Consider the following 11,986-nt stretch of genomic DNA (forward strand, 5'->3'; position numbering starts at 1 on the left):
CGGGCGTGTTCGGTCCTCCTTTTCCTGTAGTCCTCGATCATCTCTGTCTTGATCACGTTGAGGGAGAGGTTTTTGTCCTGGCACCACACTGGCCAGGTCTCTGACCTCCTCATCGTTGTCGGTGATCAGGCCTACCACCATTGTGTCGTCAGCACACTTAATGATGGTGTTTGGCCATGCAGTCGTGAGTGAACAGGGAGTACAGGAGGGGACTAAGCACGCACCCCTGAGGGGCCTCCATGTTGAGGATCGGCGAAGCAAATGTGTTGTTGCCTACAACCTGGGGGCGGCCCGTCACGCAGTCCAGGATCCAGTTGAAGATGGAGGGGTTTAATCCCAGGGTCCTTAGCTTAGTGATGAGCTTTGAAGGCACTATGGTGTTGAACGCTGAGCTGAAGTCAACGAACAGCATTCTCACTTAGGTGTTCCTTTTGTCCAGGTGGGAAAGGGCAGTGTGGAGTGCAATAGAGATTGAGTTATCTGTGGATCTGTTTGGGCGGTATGCAAAATGGAGTGGGTCTAGGTTTGCTGGGATGATGGTGTTGATGTGATCACACACTAGATAGTGTGGTCTACAGCTTATCACGAGGTACTCTACCTCAGGCGAGCAAAACCTCGAGACTTCCTTAATATTCGATTTTGTGCACCAGCTGTTATTCACACACAGACACAGACCACCACCCTTTGTCTTACCAGAGGCTGCTGTTTGTTATCCCCATGTCGTCATTCAGCCACGACTCAGTGAAACATAAGATAATTACAGTTTTTAATGTCTGGGTGGTAGGATAGTTCCGAACGGAGCTCATCCAGTTTAATCTTCAATGATTCCACGTTGGTTGGTTACACACTCGCCAACACATTCTCACAAGGCTCCCGGATCTGCGTCCCCTGTATCGGCGAATGACGGGGATTTGGGCCTGGTCTGGTATCGTCAGTAAATCCTTTGCGTCACACCTGTTATTTTATGGCCGGTTGTGACACCTACTTAATTAAGTGTCAAAACCCACATTTACTCAAAATTAGTTTTGTTTGAAAGTTTGTTTCTTAAAGAAAATCCTTTCTTGTTTCAATGTTTTATCATATTTTAAATAACAAATAATAAATACAACTTATGATATTGTGATGAACCATTACGACCCATCCTGTCACTTTGCTTGGACTAAGAAAATACACTTTCTAAAACAGGTTGGCCAAAACAAGCCTTTTTATTGGTTGAGATGCATTCTAAGCCAAACAAAAACAAATCGTTTAGCACAGGTGACGCAAAAATGGGCATCTTGTTTTCTGTTCCATCTGACAAATCCCTATGTATCCATTGTCCCATCAGCCCAGCCAGCCAATTCATGAAATTGTTTTCCTCTGTAAAATTATTCTAGACATAATCTCCCCTTGCTTCTAGCCTACATTTAGTTTGCAACAACGGGGGTTTGTTAAAATGTTGCCGTATGTCTCTCGACAATAAAAAAATTAAAATTACAAAAAATATATATTTTGAAATTCGATTTCCACTAGATCTCCTATTAACGTGTCTGGACAAGACATTTTTTCTCAGCCAGTAAAAGTCATGAATCAGCATAATTTTTATAGATATACTGTATACAAACAACATGAATCAGCATTATTTTTTTTATTTTTTTTTTGAAGTGCAGCTAGTTTGCTGTCTTACCAGCTTCAGTTTGAAGCGATTGTGTTAGCTGTGAAGTTGGCTAGCTAGCAAGCAAGGGATAAAAGCGATTGTGTTAGCTGTGAAGTTGGCTAGCTAGCAAGAAAGGGATAGAAGTGATTGTGTTAGCTGTGAAGTTGGCTAGCTAGCAAGCAAGGGATAAAAGCAATTGTGTTAGCTGTGAAGTTGGCTAGCTAGCAAGAAAGGGATAGAAGCGATTGTGTTAGCTGTGAAGTTGGCTAGCTAGCAAGCAAGCTGGCAACGAAACATTTAGAACGAACGACTGGGTTGCGTCCATAGATACAGAACAAAGACTTAACGACTGGGTCGCGTCTCAACCTAACATAGAGCAACCGTAGATGTGTCGGGACTATGACTAAATTCATCAAAGTAATGTGTTTTATTTAATTGGTAATTCTTTGTTGGAAAGCTATTGTACACTCGAGGGTGTGCAAAATAACTTTTTTAGCTCCGTCTCGTACCCATGACCTCAGCACAGCCATGCTAACAGCGGCTCCGTCTCGTACCCATGACCTCAGCACAGCCATGCTAACAGCGGCTCCGTCTCGTACCCATGACGTCAGCACAGCCATGCTAACAGCGGCTCCGTCTCGTACCCATGACGTCAGCACAGCCATGCTAACAGCGGCTCCGTCTCGTACCCATGACGTCAACACAGCCATGCTAACAGCGGCTCCGTCTCGTACCAATGACCTCAGCACAGCCATGCTAACAGCGGCTCCGTCTCGTACCTATGCCCTCAGCACAGCCGTGCTAACAGCGGCTACGTCTCGTACCTATGACCTCAGCACAGCCATGCTAACAGCGGCTCCGTCTCGTACCTATGACGTCAGCACAGCAAAACTATTTTCAACACCGTACAATTGCTTTGTTATGCCAAGAAGCATTATGACCATCATAATCATATAAGCCAGATAGGCCTATCACGTACATGTCCTTATATCAGTCATCAGTCACATAAGAGGGTGTCTTGTCCTGCTCCTACATTCATCCCAGTCATCAGAAACAGAGCACTGGGATAGCTGCATGTCTGACATCCAATGTGTGACCCATTTTACAATGATCATTTTAATATGGTTAATTTCAGAAAATGTTATATAACATAAACATACTGTTGACACACAGGCTATGGTGTAATGGAATGTTTTGCCTCGTGTGGTCGGTTTTGTGGGCTTTGACACTTTTATGTAGGTGTCATAACCAGCCATACAATAACAACTGTTGTGGGTTTTGACACTTATGTCGGTGTTATAACCAGACATGAAATAATGCAATGTGTGTCACAACAGGTCTAAATGTGTTTCATGACAAGTTGTGAGCGGCAGGTTGGGCCAGTAACCGAAAGGTTGCTAGATGGAATCCCCCGTGCTGACAAGGTAAAAATCTGTTGTTCTGCCCCCTGAGAACAAGGCAGTTTAACCCACTGTTCCCCTGAGAACAAGGCAGTTTAACCCACTGTTCCCCTGAGAACAAGGCAGTTTAACCCACTGTTCCCCTGAGAACAAGGCAGTTTAACCCACTGTTCCCCTGAGAACAAGGCAGTTTAACCCACTGTTCCCCTGAGAACAAGGCAGTTTAACCCACTGTTCCCCTGAGAACAAGGCAGTTTAACCCACTGTTCCCCTGAGAACAAGGCAGTTTAACCCACTGTTCCCCTGAGAACAAGGCAGTTAACCCACTGTTCCCCTGAGAACAAGGCAGTTTAACCCACTGTTCCCCTGAGAACAAGACAGTTTAACCCACTGTTCCCCTGAGAACAAGGCAGTTTAACCCACTGTTCCCACGAGAACAAGGCAGGTTAACCCACTGTTCCCCCGAGAACAAGGCAGTTAAACCCACTGTTCCCCCGAGAACAAGGCAGTTTAACCCACTGTTCCCCCGAGAACAAGGCAGTTTAACCCACTGTTCCCCCGAGAACAAGGCAGTTTAACCCACTGTTCCCCTGAGAACAAGGCAGTTTAACCCACTGTTCCCCTGAGAACAAGGCAGTTTAACCCACTGTTCCCCTGAGAACAAGGCAGTTTAACCCACTGTTCCCCTGAGAACAAGGCAGTTTAACCCACTGTTCCCACGAGAACAAGGCAGGTTAACCCACTGTTCCCCCGAGAACAAGGCAGTTTAACCCACTGTTCCCCCGAGAACAAGGCAGTTTAACCCACTGTTCCCCCGAGAACAAGGCAGTTTAACCCACTGTTCCCCCGAGAACAAGGCAGTTTAACCCACTGTTCCCCTGAGAACAAGGCAGTTTAACCCACTGTTCCCCTGAGAACAAGGCAGTTTAACCCACTGTTCCCCTGAGAACAAGGCAGTTTAACCCACTGTTCCCCTGAGAACAAGGCAGTTTAACCCACTGTTCCCCTGAGAACAAGGCAGTTTAACCCACTGTTCCCCTGAGAACAAGGCAGTTTAACCCACTGTTCCCCTGAGAACAAGACAGTTTAACCCACTGTTCCCCTTAGAACAAGGCAGTTTAACCCACTGTTCCCACGAGAACAAGGCAGTTTAACCCACTGTTCCCCCGAGAACAAGGCAGTTTAACCCACTGTTCCCCCGAGAACAAGGCAGTTTAACCCACTGTTCCCCCGAGAACAAGGCAGTTTAACCCACTGTTCCCCCGAGAACAAGGCAGTTTAACCCACTGTTCCCCCGAGAACAAGGCAGTTTAACCCACTGTTCCCCTGAGAACAAGGCAGTTTAACCCACTGTTCCCCTGAACAAGGCAGTTTAACCCACTGTTCCCCTGAGAACAAGGCAGTTTAACCCACTGTTCCCCTGAGAACAAGGCAGTTTAACCCACTGTTCCCCTGAGAACAAGGCAGTTTAACCAACTGTTCCCCTGAGAACAAGGCAGTTTAACCCACTGTTCCCCTGAGAACAAGGCAGTTTAACCCACTGTTCCCCTGAGATCAAGGCAGTTTAACCCACTTTTCCCCTGAGAACAAGGCAGTTTAACCCACTGTTCCCCTGAGAACAAGGCAGTTTAACCCATTGTTCCCCTGAGAACAAGGCAGTTAACCCACTGTTCCCCTGAGAACAAGGCAGTTTAACCCACTGTTCCCCTGAACAAGGCAGTTAACCCACTGTTCCCCTGAGAACAAGGCAGTTAACCCACTGTTCCCCAGAGAACAAGGCAGTTAACCCACTGTTCCCCTGAGAACAAGGCAGTTAACCCACTATTCCCCTGAACAAGGCAGTTAACCCACTGTTCCCCTGAACAAGGCAGTTAACCCACTGTTCCCCTGAGAACAAGGCAGTTAACCCACTGTTCCCCTGAACAAGGCAGTTAACCCACTGTTCCCCTGAGAACAAGGCAGTTAACCCACTGTTCCCCTGAACAAGGCAGTGACCCACTGTTCCCCTGAGAACAAGGCAGTTAACCCACTGTTCCCCTGAACAAGGCAGTTAACCCACTGTTCCCCTGAACAAGGCAGTTTAACCCACTGTTCCCCTGAACAAGGCAGTTTAACCCACTGTTCCCCTGAGAACAAGGCAGTTTAACCCACTGTTCCCCTGAGAACAAGGCAGTTTAACCCACTGTTCCCCTGAGAACAAGGCAGTTAACCCACTGTTCCCCTGAACAAGGCAGTTAACCCACTGTTCCCCTGAACAAGGCAGTTTAACCCACTGTTCCCCTGAACAAGGCAGTTTAACCCACTGTTCCCCTGAACAAGGCAGTTTAACCCACTGTTCCCCTGAACAAGGCAGTTTAATCCACTGTTCCCCTTCTAGGCCGTCATTGTAAATAATAATTTGTTCTTAACTGACTTGCCTGGTTAAATAAATTAATTAATTAAATGTAATCTTTTATGACATACGTATTATGATGCTGAGAGTCAAATGTCACCACCATTTGGATATTAGAGCGATGATGTCAGTCACACCAGATTGTCTGTCTCTGTCTGTCTGTCTGTCTGCAACACGGAGCTTCTCAAATCATGTTACCGTTCCTGCCAAAAAGGAACTGTCCGTCCGTCCTTCTGTGACACGGTGAGCTTCTCAGATAGAGATGTGACACTGTGAGCTTCTCAGATAGAGATGTGACACGGTGAGCTTCTCAGATAGAGACGTGACACGGTGAGCTTCTCAGATAGAGACGTGACACGGTGAGCTTCTCAGATAGAGACGTGACACTGTGAGCTTCTCAGATAGAGATGTGACACTGTGAGCTTCTCAGATAGAGATGTGACACGGTGAGCTTCTCAGATAGAGATGTGGGACGGTGAGCTTCTCAGATAGAGATGTGGCACGGTGAGCTTCTCAGATAGAGATGTGGCACGGTGAGCTTCTCAGATAGAGATGTGACACGGTGAGCTTCTCAGATAGAGATGCAATTCTTTTGGGGTTTTAATTGACAAGAACTGTGACCACATGACACGATGGGCACACGTTAGAATGTTACCAAATACTGTTACATGTTCTGCCAATCAGGTCTGTTCTCTTTTCAGGCCTTGCTCTCTGTTTCATCCTGACGCCATCATATATCCCTACTGTCCTACACTGTGGAGTGAGTCCTGTCTACTGAGGCGATGTTATGTCACTATTAGATCAATTACATTTGATTGATGTGTTTTGTGTTGCTCATTAGTGTTATGAGACAGTGACGTGTTTGTATTGCTCATTAGTATTATGAGAGATTGATGTGTTTTGTATTGCTCATTAGTGTTATGAGTGATTGATGTGTTTTGTGTTGCTCATTAGTGTTATGAGTGATTGATGTGTTTTGTGTTGCTCATTAGTGTTATGAGTGATTGATGTGTTTTGTGTTGCTCATTAGTGTTATGAGTGATTGATGTGTTTGTGTTGCTCATTAGTGTTATGAGAGAGTGATGTGAATGTGTTGCTCATTAGTGTTATGAGAGAATGATGTGTTTGTGTTGCTCATTAGTGTTATGAGTGATTGATGTGTTTTGTGTTGCTCATTAGTGTTATGCGTGATTGATGTGTTTGTGTTGCTCATTAGTGTTATGAGAGAGTGATGTGAATGTGTTGCTCATTAGTGTTATGAGAGAATGATGTGTTTGTTGCTCATTAGTGTTATGAGTGATTGATGTGTTTGTGTTGCTCATTAGTGTTATGAGTGATTGATGTGTTTGTGTTGCTCATTAGTGTTATGAGAGAATGATGTGTTTGTGTTGCTCATTAGTGTTATGAGTGATTGATGTGTTTGTGTTGCTCATTAGTGTTATGAGTGATTGATGTGTTTGTGTTGCTCATTAGTGTTATGAGTGATTGATGTGTTTGTGTTGCTCATTAGTGTTATGAGAGAGTGACGTGTTTGTGTTGCTCATTAGTGTTATGAGAGTGATGTGAATGTGTTGCTCATTAGTGTTATGAGAGTGATGTGAATGTGTTGCTCATTAGTGTTATGAGTGATTGATGTGTTTTGTGTTGCTCATTAGTGTTATGAGTGATTGATGTGTTTGTGTTGCTCATTAGTGTTATGAGAGAGTGATGTGAATGTGTTGCTCATTAGTGTTATGAGAGAATGATGTGTTTGTTGCTCATTAGTGTTATGAGTGATTGATGTGTTTGTGTTGCTCATTAGTGTTATGAGTGATTGATGTGTTTGTGTTGCTCATTAGTGTTATGAGTGATTGATGTGTTTGTGTTGCTCATTAGTGTTATGAGTGATTGATGTGTTTGTGTTGCTCATTAGTGTTATGAGAGAGTGACGTGTTTGTGTTGCTCATTAGTGTTATGAGAGTGATGTGAATGTGTTGCTCATTAGTGTTATGAGAGTGATGTGAATGTGTTGCTCATTAGTGTTATGAGTGATTGATGTGTTTGTGTTGCTCATTAGTGTTATGAGTGATTGATGTGTTTGTGTTGCTCATTAGTGTTATGAGAGAATGATGTGTTTGTATTGCTCATTAGTGTTATGAGAGTGATGTGAATGTGTTGCTCATTAGTGTTATGAGAGAGTGACGTGTTTGTGTTGCTCATTAGTGTTATGAGAGAGTGATGTGTTTGTATTGCTCATTAGTGTTATGAGAGAATGATGTGTATTCTAAGCTTTTACCCAAAGAACTTTCACTTCACACCTTTTTACAAGCTGGAGGCTTGTACTTTTCATATTTTCTAAGTGTATTTTCTATATATTGCTTTTGTATACAACACCGACTGTACTACTACAGTATTAGTGTTTTTTATGATTTATTACAATTTCAGGATGATCAACTATAAACATCAGGGAACCATGTTTAGTTAGAATGCTGGTTTATTATTGTATGATAACATTTTAGTTCGTAACTGACTTGCCTGGTTAAATAAATAAACGTTTATTATTGTATAAAAAAAACATTTTAGTTTGTATGATAAACGTCTGAACTACCATTCCCCTGCTGTGAGTTTTAATGTGTCAACTGTACCAGGAACCTGGAAAGAAATTAAAGGGTTTAACTTTCAATATATTTACCAAGAACTGGACAAAAGATGGGATAACAACCGTGAGATTGTAACTGTGTGTAAAGTAAAGCTGTGAGGCTTTAGCTCTTAAATGTTTTTCGTGGAATACGTTTTCTGATTTTAGATTTGAATGGCAGAAAACCAAAAAAAATGGTGGAAGATTTTCATACTCGTCTAACTTGTTGGGAAAGTGGTCAGAATGTCGTTTCAAACAGTCTGGAAGAAAAGCAGTTGGTTCGCTTCCTCAAACAGGTGTCATTCTTGATCGGTAAAAGTTATTTTCATTCTGATTTTGAGATTTCAGTAGCGGAGAGGAGGATGTCAGACCTTCTAGCACGTCCAACCTGTTGGGGAAAGTGGACCGAGCTGTTTTGTGTCAAAAGCCACAATAGCCTGAAAAGTTGACACTCAACCCGACACACAGCCACACACAGTCTAAAGTAGTGCACTATATAGGGAATAGGGTGCCATAGGGCTCTGGTCTAAAGTAGTGCACTATATATAGGGAATAGGGTGCCATAGGGCTCTGGTCTAAAGTAGTGCACTATATATAGGGAATAGGGTGCCATAGGGCTCTGGTCTAAAGTAGTGCACTATATATAGGGAATAGGGTGCCATTGGGGTCTGGTATAAAGTAGTGCACTATATATAGGGAATAGGTTGCCATAGGGCTCTGGTCTAAAGTAGTGCACTATATATAGGGAATAGGTTGCCATAGGGCTCTGGTCTAAAGTAGTGCACTATATAGGGAATAGGGTGCCATAGGGCTCTGGTCTAAAGTAGTGCACTATATATAGGGAATAGGGTGCCATAGGGCTCTGGTCTAAAGTAGTGCACTATATAGGGAGGCATTTGGAACCCGTGTTGGTGTTTTGATGCACAAACCTTTGCCTACCCTCCCCCCTCGCTGGATAAAAACCAGGTATCTGCAACATTGTACATCATCGGCTTCCTACATCTGAAATAGCACGTGTTCATTTTAGATAACTGTCATCGGGTTCCTACATCTGAAATAGCACGTGTTCATTTTAGATAACTGTCATCGGGTTCCTACATCTGAAATAGCACGTGTTCATTTTAGATAACTGTCATCGGGTACGTTTTGTGATTAAATTCCCCCATGAAGAGTTGGTGCAGTGCAATTAATTCCCTTTGATTCTCAGAAGCCTTACCATTTGCAACAGGAAACTTTTGTGAAAGAATCGGCGCACAAGGTTATTGGCATATTCATTGTATTAAAGTGTACATGAAGTAGAATAAAGTAGAAGTAGAATAAAACAAGGCCATTGATTTGGACTGACCAGCAGGCAGTGAGGGGCATGGCCACTGGAATACATTTCTGCTAATACAGGACTATTAAAAGGCCCATTGGACTACTTTTCAGGGTGTGCTGCAGCACCATCAGCAGGCCTACAGCAGGAGAGAGGAGCATTGCAGACTGAACTCTTAACTCAAAAGTGCTGCAGAATTCGATTTTTAATCCACGTTTCTCCAAACGTCAAATTTTGAAGTTAATAGTTAGGGTTACAGTTTTTTTTTGCGATTGCTTACACTCTTGTTGTGGAATTTGGCTCGTTGTGTATCAACGTAACACACAAGCCAAATGAGACAACACTCGGGGATAAACATCTTACTTCTGTCAAAATGAAACTCTGCAATCAAAACTTAACAATTATTTTTCAAAATTATTTATTGGACCATTTGAATTACTCTTTCAAAGCAGCAACACACGGACGTACTTTATCAAAATACTGACGTCTTCAGTACATTGTATACCTTTTTAATTGTGTCGTGAAAGATTGCTCCTGTACATCTACTTACACCGGGGCGGCAGGTAGCCTGGTGGTAAGCGCATTGGGCCAGTAACCGGAAGATTGCAAGATCGAATCCCCAAGCTGACAAGGTAAAAATGTCGTTCTGCCCCTGTCCTAGGCCATCATTGTAAATAAGAATAGTCTTAACTGACTTGCCTAGGTAAAATTAAACAAAAATAGAAACGCTTCAGAAATAAATTGTTAGTTTTTTTACAGTACAGTAATCAAGAGCGACATAAGTTACTGTAAACTCACAAACAAAAGTAATTACAGTGCAATGGTAAACAAAACCTAAATATTGTAGGGGTGGGTGGTTTATGGATCCCGCCTTCTGTTAGGGTTTGGCCACATCACAAGCCATGTCATCCCTGGCTAGGCGACGGTTGCCTTGTGCATCCAACCCTGGACTGACCCCACTATATAGGGAATAGGGTGCATGCCTCTTCCATTGCTTGCAGACAAGGCAGGTGCCCCCACAGACAACACACCCCTCTCTCAGAATGGGGGCACCTGCCTAGGTCACATACTGTATTTTGTCTGAATGCAGAGCCAATAGGACACAACGCACTGCCATTACAGTGTAGTACAGTGACACTTGTACATAGTCAAAGACCTTCACTATGACTAAATGAAACCCTGGACAGCTGCTTCATCGTAAGATGGTGTTGACCCAAGATGGCGGCAGAGTGTCGACGTCCTGGTTGATTATTATGGAACGTTGTGTGATCTGCGATGATTTGCTCTCGTAGTTGATGTGGGCGGATGATGTTGTTTGCCAACACAAACGGCCAGTTCCTGATCGTGGTGAACAAACCCAAACCTTCCACCCACAGGAGGTCGTCTGGCAGTTCTGTAGAAAATGCAAGAATAGGATGTCATTGGTTAGTTTATTGTTACATACTGTACTGCCATACTGGACTGTCATACTGAACTGCTGTACTGTCATACTGTACTGTCATACTGAACTGTTGTACTGTCATACTGTACTGTCATACTGGACTGTCATACTGAACTGCTGTACTGTCATACTGTACTGTCATACTGAACTGTTGTACTGTCATACTGTACTGTCATACTGAACTGTTGTACTGTCATACTGTACTGTCATACTGAACTGTTGTACTGTCATACTGTACTGTCATACTGGACTGTTGTACTGTCATACTGTACTGTCATACTGAACTGTTGTACTGTCATACTGTACTGTCATACTGAACTGTTGTACTGTCATACTGTACTGTCATACTGTACACAGCAACATCAACTGTATTACATGTACTTCACAGTACTACATCTATTTGTTTTGGTTCACTGAGGAGCATAAGCCTAATATTGTAGGACTACATTGTATTGTACTGTGATATGCAACAATTCCATAGGTACAGTCTAGTGTAGAAAGTTGAAGACATACCTGTTCTTCAGTCTAAATGTCTGTATTCTGGATGCTACCGTGTAGCGGCTCAGGTTGGGCTGGACTCTCCCCCTCCCTCATCGTTAGGACATAATTTATGACACGGTCCACCAAAGTGGCCCTAATGTTGTCGGAAATATGTCTCTGTCTATTGCCTGGTCCTCCTTCTCTCCCTCTCACTGCCTCCATGTTTGCAAAGTTCTCACAAAAGAGGTGATCATACCTGAGGTCTATTTGTGGTGGTAAGGCTCAGACTAATTGGTGTTCAATTACTGTAGAAGTGTTTTCATGTGTGTGTGTGTGTGTGTGTGTGGGGGGGGGGGGGGGGGTGTGTGTGTGTGTGTGTGTGTGTGTGTGTGTGTGTGTGGGTATTGCCAATTTCAGGTATGTTTTTCATTTTGAATAGAAGCGGTTTTCCCCATGATTGCAAGAGATTTCATTCTTGAACGAAGTGTCCATTGTAAGAAACAGTGTGTAGTGTTTTGTAAGTAGTGTGTTTCAGAAATGCAACCAAAGTGCAAAGCAGAAAATGAGTTTGTACTTTTGGTGCCTTTGTTTTAAAGGCATGATTACAAATGTTAAGGTCTTGATGCTTTTGTCTCAGTATTCACTTTCAGTGTGTCAGCAATCGGCAAGAACTGTAAAACGTTAAGTTTAGGCATTCAGTCCGAA

This window comes from Oncorhynchus mykiss, chromosome Y, assembly GCF_013265735.2.
Source record: "Oncorhynchus mykiss isolate Arlee chromosome Y, USDA_OmykA_1.1, whole genome shotgun sequence".
Taxonomy (NCBI): domain Eukaryota; kingdom Metazoa; phylum Chordata; class Actinopteri; order Salmoniformes; family Salmonidae; genus Oncorhynchus; species Oncorhynchus mykiss.